Consider the following 16,519-nt stretch of genomic DNA (forward strand, 5'->3'; position numbering starts at 1 on the left):
CACCACAGTGACTGCTCGAATTTCTGCCTGCCTGGCGGACATCTCGGCCTGGATGAAGGAGCACCACCTGCAACTCAACCCAGCCAAGACGTAACTCCTTGTCTTTCCAGCCAACCCTGCTGTTGAACACAACATCACCGTGCAGCTGGGTGCAACTACAGTAACGCCTTCCGAATCGGTCAGAAATCTAGGGGTAACCATAGACAACAGACTAAATTTCACAGACCACATCTCAAAGACCGCAAGATCATGTAGATTTACACTCTACAATATCAGGAAGATAAGACCCTTCCTCTCTGAACATGCCACACAACTGCTTGTCCAGTCACTTGTCATAACTGACTGGACTACTGTAATGCTCTCATTGCAGGCCTCCCTGCATGTGCAATTAGACCCCTGCAAATGATCCAGAATGCAGCAGCACGTCTGGTCTTTAATGAACCAAAGAGAGCACGTTACACCACTCCTTGTCTCTCTCCACTGGCTGCCGGTTGATGCACGTATCAAATTCAAGGCTCTGATGCTGGCATACAGAATAGTTACTGGGTCTGCTCCAGCATACCTAAAATCATTTATGCAGAGCTACGCGCCCACTAGAAGCCTGCGGTTGGCTAAGGAACGTCGCCTTGTTGTACCAACACAAAGAGACACCAAAACACTTTCCCGTACTTTCAGCTGCATCATACCACGTTGGTGGAACGACCTTCCCAACTCCATCCGTGAAGCTGACTCACTCTCTGTCTTCAAAAAATGACTAAAAACACATCTTTTCCATGAGCACTTAACCAGTCATTGAAAAAAAAATAAAAAATAAAATAAAATAAAATTCCTCTTGTACTTTATTCTGTTTTGAATACTATTATGATGCTAGTGATACTTTGTAATACAGCACTTTTCATACCACTGTCTCCTAAGATGATTATGTTTTCCTCTTTTGTAAGTCGCTTTGGATAAAAGCGTCTGCCAAATGAATAATGTAAATGTAATGTAAATGTTTGGCTGGAAAAGTTATGCCAAAAGACTCAACGCAGCAAGCTTATTTCATGGTGACTGCAGGACAGAGGACTTCTGCAAACATCATAAAAGCATGTGTCCTAACTATTGCAATTGTAAACACTTTATTTGTGTATTTTCCAACATCATTCACTGTTTGGCTATAAGTGTAACCAAATGACTCAAGGCAGAAAGTGTATTTTCAGTGTTGAAGGTGCCCGCTGAGTCTTGCTGTTACTCCTTGGCATAGATGGGTCATGGCATCATGGTGGTGGCAGGACAGAGGACTTCTGCAAATTGCACAAAGGCGTTATAACTAGTGCACTTTTAAACAGTCTATATGTGTAGTCTGCAACATCACACCCTGTGGCTGGATGTGTTATGCCAAATTATGTAATTTTTTTTGGATGGAAGAATGGATGGATGAAATGTAATTTTCTTGCCTCATAGAACCTAGAAAAACTAAATGGTAGAAGTAAACAGTTTAAAGATAAACTCTGTGAACATTAAAGTCTTTCTACAAATTCTGTGTCATTTTGTTTTCTGTTCATGTACACAGCAGTGGGCAGGTGGATATGGATGGACAGACAGATAGATAGATTGAGATTCATATTAACAGTATATCAATAAATGGTGCAAGCTTCACTTTACACAATACTATTCTAAAAGAATGTGTATTAATTTTTAAGAAAGGAGAGATACCACTCTTTGACAGAGGAACAATGTAGAGCCTTATGAAAATGGAACTTTAAGTCGCATTATTTAACCAATCAGATCACAATAAGCTGGTCAACGAAAACCTAATCTGATTGGTTACAAGAAGCAGGTAGACCTGTCTTCCCCCTCATGCTTGCAAAATGTATTTGAGTGAAAATGTTCTGCAAAAAGTGTAAGCACAATAAAAAGAAAGATGGAACAATATATATCAGATTATTTCTGGAAAATATTTTCAAATAAATACATGTCCTTTATACTTTTGAAATAGTTTATTTTTACACAGACAGGTTAATTCTACATGGTCAAGCCATTTTGCTGTTCGATATCCTTTCTTTGCTTGCACATTGCTGTTTATAGGTTTGCAATATGTTTGGCCATTTTTTAGGTGAAAAACAGTGCCATAAATGTAAGTGTGAAAAAAGGAAGTCAGAAGAATACAGATCAAATATATTTTGTGGTAATATCAATTTACAGATTCACAAAACATGAGTTACACTTGTGCAAAACATAAAAATACTTACGCACTCTGCATATTTTATGCTTGCAATTTGATTTACACTTTCACAAATCTTACTATTGCATACATTGGCATAATATTATCACAATTTTTTTTTTTTTTTTTTTTGACTTGCCCCTCCTGTTCTTTATAAAAAGCAAAAATCTGGGTTACAGTGAGGCACTTATAATGGAAGTGAATAGAGTGCCTACAAGACACAAACAATATGCATGATAACATGATTTTATTGTGATAAAATCGCTCACTAACCTTTTCTGTGTAAAGTTATATCCAATTTCAAGCAGAGCACCTAAATGGACGTCATATATCAAATGAAAGCTCTCATTCTCAGAAATGCAACTGTATAGTTTATTTTGTTGCCCTAATACTACAGTTTGAAAGATTTCCAAAAGAATCACAAAGTGAAATATGATTTCTGTAAGTCATCAAATACAAACGTCTCTTTTATTTGCTGATCACTGCTACTATAAGCCCCAAATAGCTAAACTCTGCTTTTTACCTTAGGCAGTTTTCTAAAAAATTAGCCTTTGTCTACTTGTCTGTGAGCTTGTTTGGCTGAACAATCTAATGTTATATCTTAGATGTCCAGAACAAAATATGCCATCCAGCAGAAAAAGCATGCTAAACAAATCATCAGAAAAATTCACTACTGGTCAAAATTTTGAAACACTTGACTGAAATATTTCTCATGATTTTAAAAATCTTTTGATCTGAAGGTGTATGCTAAAATGTTTGAAATTAGTTTTGTAGACAAAAATATAATTGTGCCATCATATTAATTTATTTCATTATAAAACTAAAATGTAATAAAAAAATTAAAAAAAAAGTTTTTGAAATTGATGACTTGGACCAAATAAAGAAAAGCAGCCATTAAGTGCCCAACATAGATGGGAACTCCTTCAATACTGTTTAAAAAGCATCCCAGGGTGATTCCTCAAGAAGTTGGTTGAGAAAATGTCAAGAGTACATGTGTGAAAATTCTAGGCAAAGGGTGACTATTTTGAAGATGCTAAAATATAACACAGTTTTGATTTATTTTGGATTTTGTTTAGTCACAACATAATTCCCATAGTTCCATTTATGTTATTCCATAGTTTTGATGACTTTACTATTATTCTAAAATGTGAAAAAAATGATAATAAAGGATGAGTAAGTGTTTCAAAACTTTTGACCAGTAGTGTATGTTTTCGACTATTGATGATGAAATGTTATATCATCACAAAGGGGAGGATCTAGTCCACTCAGAGGCCAAGATATTCGATGAAATAACAGGGTGGTGCATGTACTGAAAATAGACTGAATTTCTATTTACAAGCACATCTTTGAGGGCTAAAATGCATTAGAGCGCCACCTACATTTCAGATCTGTATGTTATGATGCAAAGTGATAGAGAATAAAATATTTTTTCTAGTGCTTGCTGCCATCTAGTGGAATAAAATAATCCTTTTCAAATTTAGGGCAACAACAATTAAAAAAATAAATACATTTTTTTGTTTATCATAAGATTATAAACACATACAATATTTTTTATATTAAGTAATTTTTTTATTTTATTTGGGGGAATTTTTAAAAAAAATAGACCAATTTTTTGCAAGTAGTCCACAGTATATGTGAATGGTGAGCTTTTAAATTTGAGTGTGAAAAACTGCGGGCTGCAGCCCAAAAATGCACCAGAGTTTAAGGGGTTAAAATAAACTTTGAGAGGCAGTTTCAATCCAAGGACCTTTAAAGTCCAATGCCACTACTGTACTTCCTGAGCCACTGAATGCACATGAAACTGTGGTTACCCAGTTACATGCAGAGGTGAGTAGAGTAGTCAGAAACTGTACTCAAATAAAAGTACAATTACTTAAAAAAAAAATACTCAAGTAGAAGTTAAAGTACTAACATAAATAATTACTTGAGTAAGAGTAAGAAAGTTTCCAATTAAAAGAGCACTCAAGTAGTGAGTAACTCGTTACTTTCACAAATGAAATAATGGATGTTAACTCCCCTATATTCCATTACATAATACACATTTAACATGTATTACAGAATTATTTATATTATTATTATTATTAATGGAAATTCTGTCATCATTCCCCATCAGGTTGTCCCAAACTCGTATGACATTTTCTTCCATGCAACACAATAAGTACTATTTACTTTCAGTGAATGTGTTTTTTTCTCTCCATATTTTGAAAGTGAATGGTGACTGAGACTGTCAGTCTCTAACATTCTGTCTAACATCTTTTGCATTCCACAGAATACAGAAGGTCACACGGGTTTGGAACAACATAAGGGTAGGAATATTGATGATGAATATTAAATTATGGCTGAGCTATCACTTTAAAGGGAAAATTCTCTCATCATTTTCTCACCCTCATGCCATCCCAGATGTGTATGACTTCCTTTCTTCTGCAGAACACATATTATGATTTTTAGAAGAATATTTCACCTCTGTAGGTCAGTACAATGCAAGTGAATGGTTGCCAAAATTTTGATGCTCCAAAAAGCACAGAAAGGCAGCATAAAAGTAATCCATAAGACTTCAGAAGTTAAATCCATATCTTCAGAAGTGATATAATAGGTGTGGGTGAGAAACAGATCAATATTTGTCATTTTATGCTAGACATTCTTCTCCCTGCCCAGCAGAGAAGAATGATATGAAGAGAAGAATGTGATTCAACAAAAACACAAGAAGAAGAATGAGAAAGTTATCTGTTTCTCATCCACATCTATCATGTCGCTTCTGAAGATATTGATTTAACAATTGGTGTCTTATGGATTAATTTTATTCTGATTTATGTGATGTTTTTTTAGCTTTAAAATGTTGGCACCCATTCACTTGCATTGTATGTACCAAAAGAGCTGAGACATTCTTCTAAAAATCTTCATTTGTATTCAGCACATGAAAAAAAGTCTTACACATCTGTGATGGCATGAGGGTGAGTAAATAATGAGAATTAAAATTTTTGGGTGAACTATTCCTTTAAGGGCTCTTGTCAGATCTGGATGAATTTGTCATTAAGAAGAGAGGTTTGGAAACATTTCTAGTAATTATTACAGTGAAACCGTGAGCACGAGCGTGTGAGAGAGAGACGCCAGTTTACAGCTTCGTACACTCCTGCAATGTTTTATTTCATGCTGAATGTATTATGTATTGTATGTATTTTTGACAAATCATTACTTGATTAAAATAACATAATAACCTATAGAGAGGCAAACCATACAGATACATTTTAAAACGTACTCTTTTTTTATATTTATACACAATTTTGCCATTAAGCTGAAGAATTATTTTTTTTACTAAATAATTCACTGAGGTGATATTATTTTAACTCAGGAGACTGCACACAGTGGAAATGATAATTCTATGGATGATTTAAATATTCGGTTATAAGATGTAGGTTATAATAATTTGGTTGGATGAGAAATGCTACCCAGCTTGTATTGGAGTTTAAAGATACTAAAGTGTAACAAATAAATACAATAATGTACATTTGATAAAATGTGTTACTCTTTATATTAACATATATATTAAAAACTTACAAACAGAATGAAGATTTATTGTATTAATATATTATTTAATAAGAATAACAAATAAGGCCCAAGTATTTTAAAAGTTCATATGTGACGTTGTTTCTGCGACAGCCCCACAGCTCCGACGCTCAGTGTATATGTCAGCGTCCGAATTCACTCACTCATTTTGTTCACTTGATTCTGAGATATAGTGCACTCACTGCCATTCACTATATAGGAAAGAATGAGTGAACGATTTCGGACACAGCCACTCTCTTCGCCATACGATCACCTCGCGCCATATGATCACACATCTCTCACGCGCGCGCCCCATGCACCTCGCTGTGCAAGCAAAGAAATGCTTTCTGCTCGTGCTCCAGTTGTCAATCACGCGAACGGCAGAGCAAAAGGCATTTATTTTCACTTAACTTGGATGTTTACATGGATTTATACAGTTCATCAGCCCGAAGTAGCCATGATAGTTTCCAGTACCCCCGTGAGGGCGTGGGTTAAATGCGTAAATACTGCTCATGACATGCGGGACGTGGGACAAAGAGCACTGATATATTGCTGCACTGATTTAAAAATGTACACTTAAAGATTTATGTCTGAAGAGCCAATATTTACAGAATCACCCTGAAAATGACCATCACCATGTTCCAGAAAATCCTGTGTTATCATTAGGGCCACAGCTTACCTTAAAGTGCTGCCTTAAGTTGGAGCTTCAATTTAGTCTTGAAATTTCCGCTTGTTTTGGTGTTAAATTAACATATGTGACGTTGTTTCTGCGACAGCCCCACAACTATCTTTTTTTTTTTACTGTGCAGAGTGAAGAAAGTGTTTCTCTTAGTTAGAAGAGCATGATGGTGCAGCAGTGATAGACTCGTCTTGAGTGACAGTCTGTGTCATCGCGCGCAGCTGTGTGAACTTCCGCTGTCGTAAAAGTCCCATTCAATAATTTCTCAATAAATTACACATTAATTAAAATTAAAATCAGTAATGTAACGACAGGAACACTGCCCATTGTAATGAAGTAAAAGTAAATTTTTTCATTAGAAATTTACTTGAGTGAGAGTAAAAAGTACTCACTTTTAAACCTACTCTAAAAGTACATTTTCAGAAAGTTACTCAAGTAAATTAAGAACCGCCAACTTAGATAAGAAACGGACTGATAAAATCTGTGTACCCTTACTTTCGGACCCCCAATCAGTGTAAACCCGCAATCAGATTAGGGCTTAGACCGAGAACGTGATTTCTAGTTTTGTGTGCAATATGTATCAGACAGTCAAAGAATGGACTGTGGGTGGTCCGTGGGCATGCAGTCTGAAGCTGAGTCTACCAACCTGCAAACCCTCTATATGCAAAGTCATTCAGGAGGTCTCCACAACCAAAATCCAACAGCTTGACTTCATAGGAGTCTGTGCAAATGAGCAGGTTTTGCGGGTTGACGTCCTCAGCTCTTGCAGTGTTTAAGTGCATAGATTAGCTTCACCATCACCCTCTTGGCCAGGTTCTTGTCCAAACAGCTGTTTTCCTCACAGAACTTTTCAAGATCTTGGCAAGGATCTTGGCATGTTCCAGGATCATGATATAGCGAGTGGGATAGTCAAACCACTCCACAAGCTGCAGGACATTGGGACAGGCCGGAACTGAGTTGACCTGGTTCATCAATGCGTCCTCGAGGGGCAGAAAACCTTGGCCTTTCTGCAGTGGCAGAGGAATTTGGAAAAACAAATGCTGTTATAAATCATTTTATCATTGGTTAATGGCTGAATGCTGATGTGTATGTTCAAACACCCAGTGTTGAGTAGTTACATATTTAATGTAATCTGAATTACAAAAATCATTTGACCAAATGCAGAAACAAGTGAACTTTAAAGGTGTCATGAAATGCTCTTTTTTTAAATAGTTTTCTTATCTTCCCTGAGGTCCACTGATAATGTTATTAACTTTTATTTTTTATTTTTTTATTTTTTATTAAAACATTCATATTTAGTAATAAATTATCATTTTCCAGTCTCTGGCCCTCTGTCTGAAACGTTTGGTTTTGTCCTAAGCGCCTCCTTAAAACTGCAATGTAAATACCCACTGTTGTGATTGGCTAACATCGTGCAGCCCCTCAAATTTTTAAAACTCAATCTGAAGCGAATGAGCAAGCTCCACAGCATTATAAAACTAAATTTCAGGGGTTATAGTCATATAAACCCATATATAAACCCATTATCATCACTGATGCTGTCTACTATGGAAGCGTCCATTGTGACGCATCACTTTTGTATTTGTTTAAATACAAAAATAATTTAAAATAGTCCAGATGGGTCCCCTTTGGTGTTCAGGAATAGTTTGGCTAATTACAATAAAAGCTTTTATTGAATTGTTTTTGTAGTTTATTTTATTGTAATTTAAAGGAATATTCCGGGTTCAATACAAGTTGAGCTCAGTCGATAGCATTTGTGGCATAATGTTGATTACCGCACAAAATAATTTCCAATTGTTCCTCTTTTTTAAATAAAATAAATAAAATAAAAAATAAAAAATCGAGGTTACAGTGAGGCACTTACAATGGAAGTGAATGGAGCCAATTTTTGGAGGGTTTAAAGGCAGAAATGTGAAGCGTATAATTTTATAAAAGCACTTACATAAATTCTTCTGTTATTTGTATTATTTGAGCCGTAAAGTTGTTTAAATCGTAATTTTTACAGTCGTATTAGGGTTTGTTAACATTACATCGTCATGGCAACAAAGTTGTAAAATTGGCTATAACTTCACACAGAAAAGGTTAGTAAGCGATTTTATCATACTAAAATCATGTTAACACGCATATTGTTTGTCTTGTGGTTATACTTTTGAAACAGTGAGTATTTTAATGTTTACGGATTGGCCCCATTCACTTCCATTGTAAGTGCCTTACTGGAACCCAGATTTTTGCTTTTTTTTTAAAGAAAAGGAGGGGGAAATCAAAACTAATTTTAGTGGTAATCAACATTATGCCACAGATGTTGTCGATAGAGCTTAACTTGTATTTAACCCCTTTTAAGGAATATTTTCATTCTTCACTCTTCCTCATTTTTCTTGCAACTGACACCAAAAAATGCCACAGTTTAATTACTTTGTTTGATACTATACAACATTGAAACAGTTTGGAAAAGAATAATAAAAAAAAAATAAAAAATAAAAAAATAAAAAACAGGATGTAAAATTGAAAAAATCAGAACTCTCCTGTTTATCATCTAAAACCTGGACAATATTGTGAGGGAATTGAGAATGTCTTACTTTCAGTCCATCAGATCTGCGGGTCACAGCAAACACGGAACCAAACCCTTCTTCACCCAGCAATGGGTTAGATGAATGATACATCCTACAAATGTGCTGGGACACATAATCAGTGATGTAACCTGGGGTCATTGGGTGTTTCAGGTCTTTCAACATCAGACACCTTCGCCCAGGTGACCCAACCGTGGTTGATCAGACCCCAGCTTGTGTCCCAGCAGCATTCGCCCATGGATCTGCCCTCTTAATCCAAAACCACTTAGTGGTTTTCTCTGCAGCTTCAGTAGCGGATCTGATGGCTTTCCTCTTTGCCTTCCCAGTGATGCACAGTAACGTAAACGCTTTGCAGAGTAAACGTCCTGCAAATCCTCGGCAGCCCACCTCCACAGACTCACAGCGAGTTCGCCAGCCATGCCTTCTGCACTAAGATTGCATCTGCAGCTCAGTAAGATTTAAAGTAATATGTGTCTTAATATGAACTTCTGTCAAAATATTACTGAATCCTAAAAACATGGATGCTATATGAGATTTCAAGAAGATAACAGGATTTCTTAATACTAATAATTATAATAAGGCAGAGGCTATTTGCACTAAGTGGAAATGGCAACATCTTCTTTGCACTAAGTCCAAATAGTGTCAGATACTATTTGTACCCCTAATTAAATACTATTAGGCCATCACTGCAGTGCGTTTATTGTGTTTATTTAGAGTCCCACAGACACCCTACACCAACCCCTACCCCTAAACCTAACCTTAACCTTCCCTTACAAAAATGAACCATGGTGTTACTACAGTAACCATATTATCAGCGTGGTGTTTTATAGTAACCACAACATTAAACATGGTTACTATGTTAACACCATATTACTGTTGTAACACCGTGGTTAATTGCATTAAAACTATGGTTTCTGCCAAAAAACATGGATCAAACCTTTCTCTCAACTCTCTGACCTTCACCGTGACCAAATCACTGCAAGAAAATAAACCTTTATGTTAATTTTATTTATTATTGTAAGTATTATTAAAGAAAAATATTAAGAGTGGAGAGAGGAAACAGAAAGTTGATTTTTTTTGTACCCAGGTCATCTGCATGGAAAAAGCACATCTATACCTTCTTTTGACACTAAGCCATTGCAGCGACACTTGAGCATGCAGTTTGTCTTTAATTTCATTGTTTCCACTTGACTATTTGAGTGCAAATAGCCATTGCAGGTGCTATTTACATCTAGTGCAAACAGTCACTCCGTAATAACACTAATAATGTTGGCTAGAGTGTATTGTTTCAAGCTGAGTTTTTCAATGTTAATAATTTTCAAAAGGAAATTGTTGAAGATGAATGATTGCTTAAATCAACAGGCTATTCAATGCAAACATTTCCTTACTGTACTGTAATAAATTGTCTCCCTGAGCATCTGTCTGAGAACACGAGAAGTATTCGCCCAAACATTTTTATATGTACATTTTAAATGACTTTAGTTAAAATTATATTGAGTAAAATTAGCAATATTTGTAAGATTTTTTCTGCTATTTAAAATTTAAATATAGATTCCAAAGTGCACATTGTCTTTTTAACATGGATTAGCCTTTCTATGTTTACAAAGCTGAATATTGTATCACCGACATAAGTATAATTCATAATTATCAATTATGATAGATTTATGTTGTTGTTGTTGTTGTTGTTTTTTTTGTTGTTGTTGCTGTTATTCTAAAAATAACACTTATAATTACACAAATAACAATCTCATCTTTGATTTCTACAGTTCAGCTGTCCACACTGTAGATTGCTTGAGTAGTTTTGCTGCTGAGATTGCACACCGATTGGCAGGTATTGGTAACATCCTGGCTACAGCCTCTTTGTGGTCATTTTTGAGGCAGTAACAGAGGCAGACATCCTGATGAATAGAGATTTTAATTTGTATAGACAATCAGTGTGAATGGCCTCAGGCAGACAGGAGATGGTGCCTCTGTTAGACTGTTCCAGGATCAGCCAGGCCAATCAAATAAGTTGAATCAGCTCCTCCATTGCATTAGTTAACTACATTAATAAACATGAGCTAGCAATGAACAATACATTTACATAATTTATTAATCTTGGTTAATGTTGATTTCAACATATAGTAATACATTTTTAAAATCAACTGTTGTATATGTAAACATTATTTAATGCACTATGAACTAACATGAACTAACAATAAACAATTGTATTTTTATTAACTAACATTAACAAAGATGAATAAATGCTGAAAAAATATATTGTTCATTGTAAGTTAATGATACCTAATGCATTAACTAATGTTAAACAATGGAACCTTATTGTAAAGTGTTCATTAATATGTGTAAAAACATTCATCAAAGTCAGTATGGCATAACCAACATGTAGGAAGCCTTTTTGTTGTCATGTGACAACAAAACAATAAAACAGGAAATTATGTCAACGAGTATTGCACTTCTGCAATTATTTCAGCCTGAGCTGCTTAACGTAAAAACTCAATAAAAACTGGCAGTGACTTTGCATCCTTAGGTGTGCTATCTATTTTTTTTTTTATTTTTTTTTTTTTACATTTTAGACTTTTTAAGGTTTTAGGAAATTTAAGATTAAAGTTGAAAAATCACTCTTTAACATTTATAGAATGTTCAAAATCTAACTCACCATTATAAAAGCCAAGGGCTCACATACTTTTTCCACCTTGCATTGTAAATGTTTTCAGTGTGTTCAATAAAGACATGAAAAATGTCTAATTGATTGTGTGTTACTGGTTTCAGCAGACTGTTTGTTGTGACTTAGTTCAGATCAGATAAAATTTTATGACAAATTCATCCAGGTAAAATCCAACTTTTTTCCTGCAACTGTATTTGCATAAAAATATAATTGTCTTGTCTTCCTTGCATATATTTAAGGTTTATTTTATTTTTTTCTCATTTAAAAAGTTTTACACATAAATAAATAAATAGTACTTTTGAAAAAATAAATAAAAATAATTATGAAGTGAAAACAAATTATTGTTAACATTATCAGTCATTTCAGTAACCTAATTAAAGCTGTTATAGTACATGGAACGGGTCGCCACATGGTGGCAGACATGTTGAGATCATATATCTCAGCAAGACCCTACATTTACGCCAACCACTAGGTGTCAGTATAAGTCGCCCAAGACGACTTAATCAACTACTGTTGACGACTGTATACCTATACTCGTGGACAGTCAAAAGAAAAGGTGTGTGCTGAGTGTCATACTTGGCAAAGCAGCTCTAAACTAGCATTTCATTGACACAGAACCAAAGTCTAAAACCTAAGCTTTCTTAAAACTTTAACACTATTCTTTTTGCTGCCTTGCAAGCACACTAGAAATATCTTGTTAACCTGTTTTCATCCAACTTCCAGTGTTCTACCATCATTTGACTCATTACTCACAGAAAATTTGCCAAGCTTCCCACATGGTGCAGTGGAAAGCAGAGAGGGATCAAATTAGGGGGCTATTTCGGTCTTCTGTGTCTGGAAAGATGATATCTTCTGCATTCTGGTGAAAAATAAATCAGGGATAGGTGGCTGGTGTTGCTGAAAGCAACTAGAACAATTCATAACTCATAAGGTCTGTCACCTGTACAAAATTCACAGTGAGAAGCTCATTAATAGGATTTTATAGATTTGCCAGGAGAAAATGCTAAAGTGTGTGAGGATGACAGTCTGGACATGCTGCTCCCACACTGTCTGAAACTTTACCTTGTTTTCCTGTAACTCATTGCATTTAAAACTTCCCCTCGTCCACCTCTTCTTCAATTTTGTATTTTTTTTAACATAAAAATAAGATATACATCAGGGTTGTTATCACATCATTTTAGCACAAATAAATATGGTTTATATGAATTTATAGTGTTGCATAAAGTATTCTGATAGTTTCTAGTATATAAAGTATATCATTTAGTTTCTGATCGATCGAAAACTATAGCCAATTTCATTGCTAGCATTTTATGTATGTTAAACACACAAAATTAAATAATATTTTCATACTTTGTCAAAATTACAACTTTATTTAAAAAAAAAATTCTGTTGAAATGTTATTTACTTTGATTTTTATGTTTCCCTTTACACACTGTATATCATAATATATCTCAAGCATGCTCTTTACAAGTACAGTAACTTTTGAAAGACCTTTATTAGGGACTAAACTAATGGTTGTGGTGGAAATGACAAGTAAAAATAGATAAAAAATAATTTTCACACAATAAATATTGAAATGGTTTATGTTTGTTTTTATTTATTTTTTTATTGGTTTTAAGATTAAAAGTCTGGGTCAGGGACAAGGGTAAACAATAAAATCTTTTGAGTAGCAAAAACTAAAATTATGAAGGCAAGTTTCCTGGACAAGTCCAAGTTTAAACCTGGCTTTAAAAAAGTAAATAAAATTAAAGAAATCTGGGACAATAAAGTGCCTATAGATAAGAAACACTCACCTACATGAATCTTTATGAGGGCCTGTTGACGTTTATTTAATATATGTTTTGGGACTACCACCCCTGGGGTTGCAAGTTCGAATCCAGGGTGTTCTGAGTGACTCCAGCCAGGTCTCCTAAGCAACCAAATTGGCCTGCATGCTAGGGAGGATAGAGTCACATGGGGTACCTCCTTGTGGTCGCTATAATGTGGGGCGCGTGGTGAGTTGTGCGTGGATGCCGCGGAGAATAGCGTGAAGCCTCCACACACGCTGTGTCTCTGCGGTAATGCACTCAACAAGCCACATGATAAGATGCACGGATTGACAGTCTCAGACGTGGAGGCAGCTGAGGAAGAGGACCTAGAGCGTATTGGGAATTGGGCATTCCAAATTGGGAGGAAAAAGGGGAGAAAAAAAAAAAGAAATATATATATGTATAGTTGCAATCGAAATTATTCAACCCCCCCAAGACAGTAAGGATTTACAAAGGTAAGCTTTTCTGATGACCCAGAATTTGTAAACTTTACATCTATATCAGTTGAGTGACACATTCAAAGTCATAGTGTGAATATATAACCTAATATTTCTAAATAGCAGGAATTTTTAAAAATACAGCCATGTCATAATTATTCAACCCCTATTGCATGTAGCTGTTTCTTAAATATGTAAGGCTACACAAGTAAAAGTAAAATGTAAGTTTAGCGTTGTAAGCAAAAATTTATTTCTATGCAAAAAATGCAATTAAAAATAAGCTGTCTCAAAAGCTAATAGAGGAGATTATTTCATTACACAAGAAAGGTCATGACTAAAAGTACATTTCCAAGGCACTTCAATTTCCAATAGACAAAGTTGGCAGCACCATTCATACTTTTTTTAAATATAGTACAACAGCAACCTTCTTGGGTTGTGGAAGAAAGCAAAACTTCACCAAGGGAAATGTTGACTTGAATATTCAAGAAATAATTAGGAAAGACCTGTGGAGTCCTGGAAGAAGGTTTTATAGACGTATGACACTAAACTGAAAATGAGTTTTAGACCCATGGGTCAGCAGTACATATAAGATGACAAGGTGATGACAAGAACGACACCATCCCCACAGTCAAGCATGGAGGTGGGTCAGTCCTGTTATGGGGATGTTTTGCGGCTGCAGGAAACGGCTATCCTGACTATGTGACTGACACCATGGATTCTTTCAGGTATCAGGCCATTTTGGCATGAAAAATGTGATGCCTTCAGTGTAAATTGAAGCTCGGTGATCACTGGACTTTCCAGCAAGACAATAACACAAAGGATACATCCAAGCTGTCCAAAATCTGGTTCAGGGTTAGGTCGTGGAATGTCCTTAAATGGCCCTTTCAGTCCATCATTAAAATCCCATCGCAAACCTTTGTTGGGATTTCAAGGAAGCAGTGGCAGCACAGAAACCAAAGAATGTCAATGAACTGGAAGCTTTTGCTCATGAGAAATGTGTAAAAATTCTAATAGAGAGGTGTCCGAAGTCTGAGAACACTCACCTGAAACATTTATTTGCTGTTATTAAGGATAAAGGATAATCCACAATTGATTGACTTTGGGGGATGAATATTTTTGACATGACATTTGTGGAGAGAATTACTTATTTTTTATTTTAAAATTGGGTAAACTGAACTCTTTGTTCTCAAAATCACTCAAATGTGTATTAAAAACATACTTTGACTGTTTACTGAGGTTTTAGTTGATGTGTTTTAATTCACATCACCAGAATGTATTGCTGGTCAGGGGGGTTGAATAATTTTGATTGCAACTGTATATACTGTATATGTTTTGGGAAAAAGTAGACAGGCACTAATCAGGTAGGTAACTGGTGCAAAGATAGCTAATTTTGTTTGGAAATTGTGCTAGTTGTGCTAAGTGTGCTTTTTTGTAAGAGACCTATATAAATGTTTCTTAACACAAAACAATTGTTCCTGTGTAGGAACAGCTCACTGCAGCATTTCCCAAACCCCCCAGAGCACCTAGAACACTCCTAAGAGAACAGTAGAATGAGTAATGGTTGTAGTGGGTCGCAGTAGCCACAGGAGAGGGGTCACATCCTGTCGTCCATATTCATGAGCAGATTCTATTTTATACTGCAGTTCGGCTGAAGTCTACCCTGTTATTTATAACCTGTTTAATGTTCCCCTTCAACTGGAAATGGATCGACTATGTTTTTAAAGCTGTTGAAAAAGAAAGAGAAATTTTGTTCATTTCTCAAAATATTTTGCCCTCCACCATAGCTCAAATTTGGGCATATTAAGTTTGACGACACCAAATGCCATTGGTCCGTATGGTCTTGAAATCATATGCAGAGGCACGAATGAGATTTGAGAGATTTTCAGTGACTTATATTTTGGTCTGTTTTACACATAAATCTATTATATATCTTCAGAAGACTTGGAATATAATGCAAAGGTCATATGGACAACTTTTATTGTTTTTGTTTTGTACTTTTTAAAGCTTGACAGCCCCTGGCTACTTTCTGCTTTTGTTTTATCGAAAAGAGGAATAAAGGAAAACATAGCGGTTTGAACTGACAGAGGCTGTTCAGACAGGATCTGTTATTACGTTAAAAACAGAAGAAAAAAAATGTAAGTATAATATGTTACATTTTTAAGGGTGCAGTAACCAAATATAGAGGCAAGATGTCTCACACACAGCTTTCGAATTGACAGAATTGTTGGATTGCCTTCTTGAAAATTTCATTTTCCTTGATCTGTCTGTAAGAGTGAGTACTTAATTTAGTTTTCAGTTCGCTTCTGCAGTCTATTTTGGGAGTCCATTTCTCAAGGTTTTTAGAGATTTGAGCTGTGAAGCTGGCTGTGCATGACCACGTCCAGCCCATCAGATACCACACATCTCTGCCCAAATACTCTGCCTACATCCAGACACGCATGCATACTTTTTAAAATGACAGGTTTTGGAATGTTTATAGGGAAGTCCAACACCTTCAAAGATCTTAAAGGAATAGTTCACCTAAAAATGAAAATAAAAGTATATATATTAAAGAATGTCGTAGTTGCTGATTTTGTCACAATAGCAGTCAATAGTGACTCACTTTATATGTTAAAAA

The 16,519-nt window shown here is 35.4% G+C and overlaps 1 pseudogene; it reads right to left on the reverse strand.

Annotated features, from left to right (window-relative positions):
• Positions 1-7,063: 7,063 nt before the first annotated feature.
• On the reverse strand, positions 7,064-9,411 carry LOC127445690 (serine/threonine-protein kinase pim-3-like; annotated as a pseudogene).
• Positions 9,412-16,519: the final 7,108 nt, after the last annotated feature.

The sequence above is a fragment of the Myxocyprinus asiaticus genome, chromosome 9 (genome assembly GCF_019703515.2).
Source record: "Myxocyprinus asiaticus isolate MX2 ecotype Aquarium Trade chromosome 9, UBuf_Myxa_2, whole genome shotgun sequence".
Lineage (NCBI taxonomy): Eukaryota > Metazoa > Chordata > Actinopteri > Cypriniformes > Catostomidae > Myxocyprinus > Myxocyprinus asiaticus.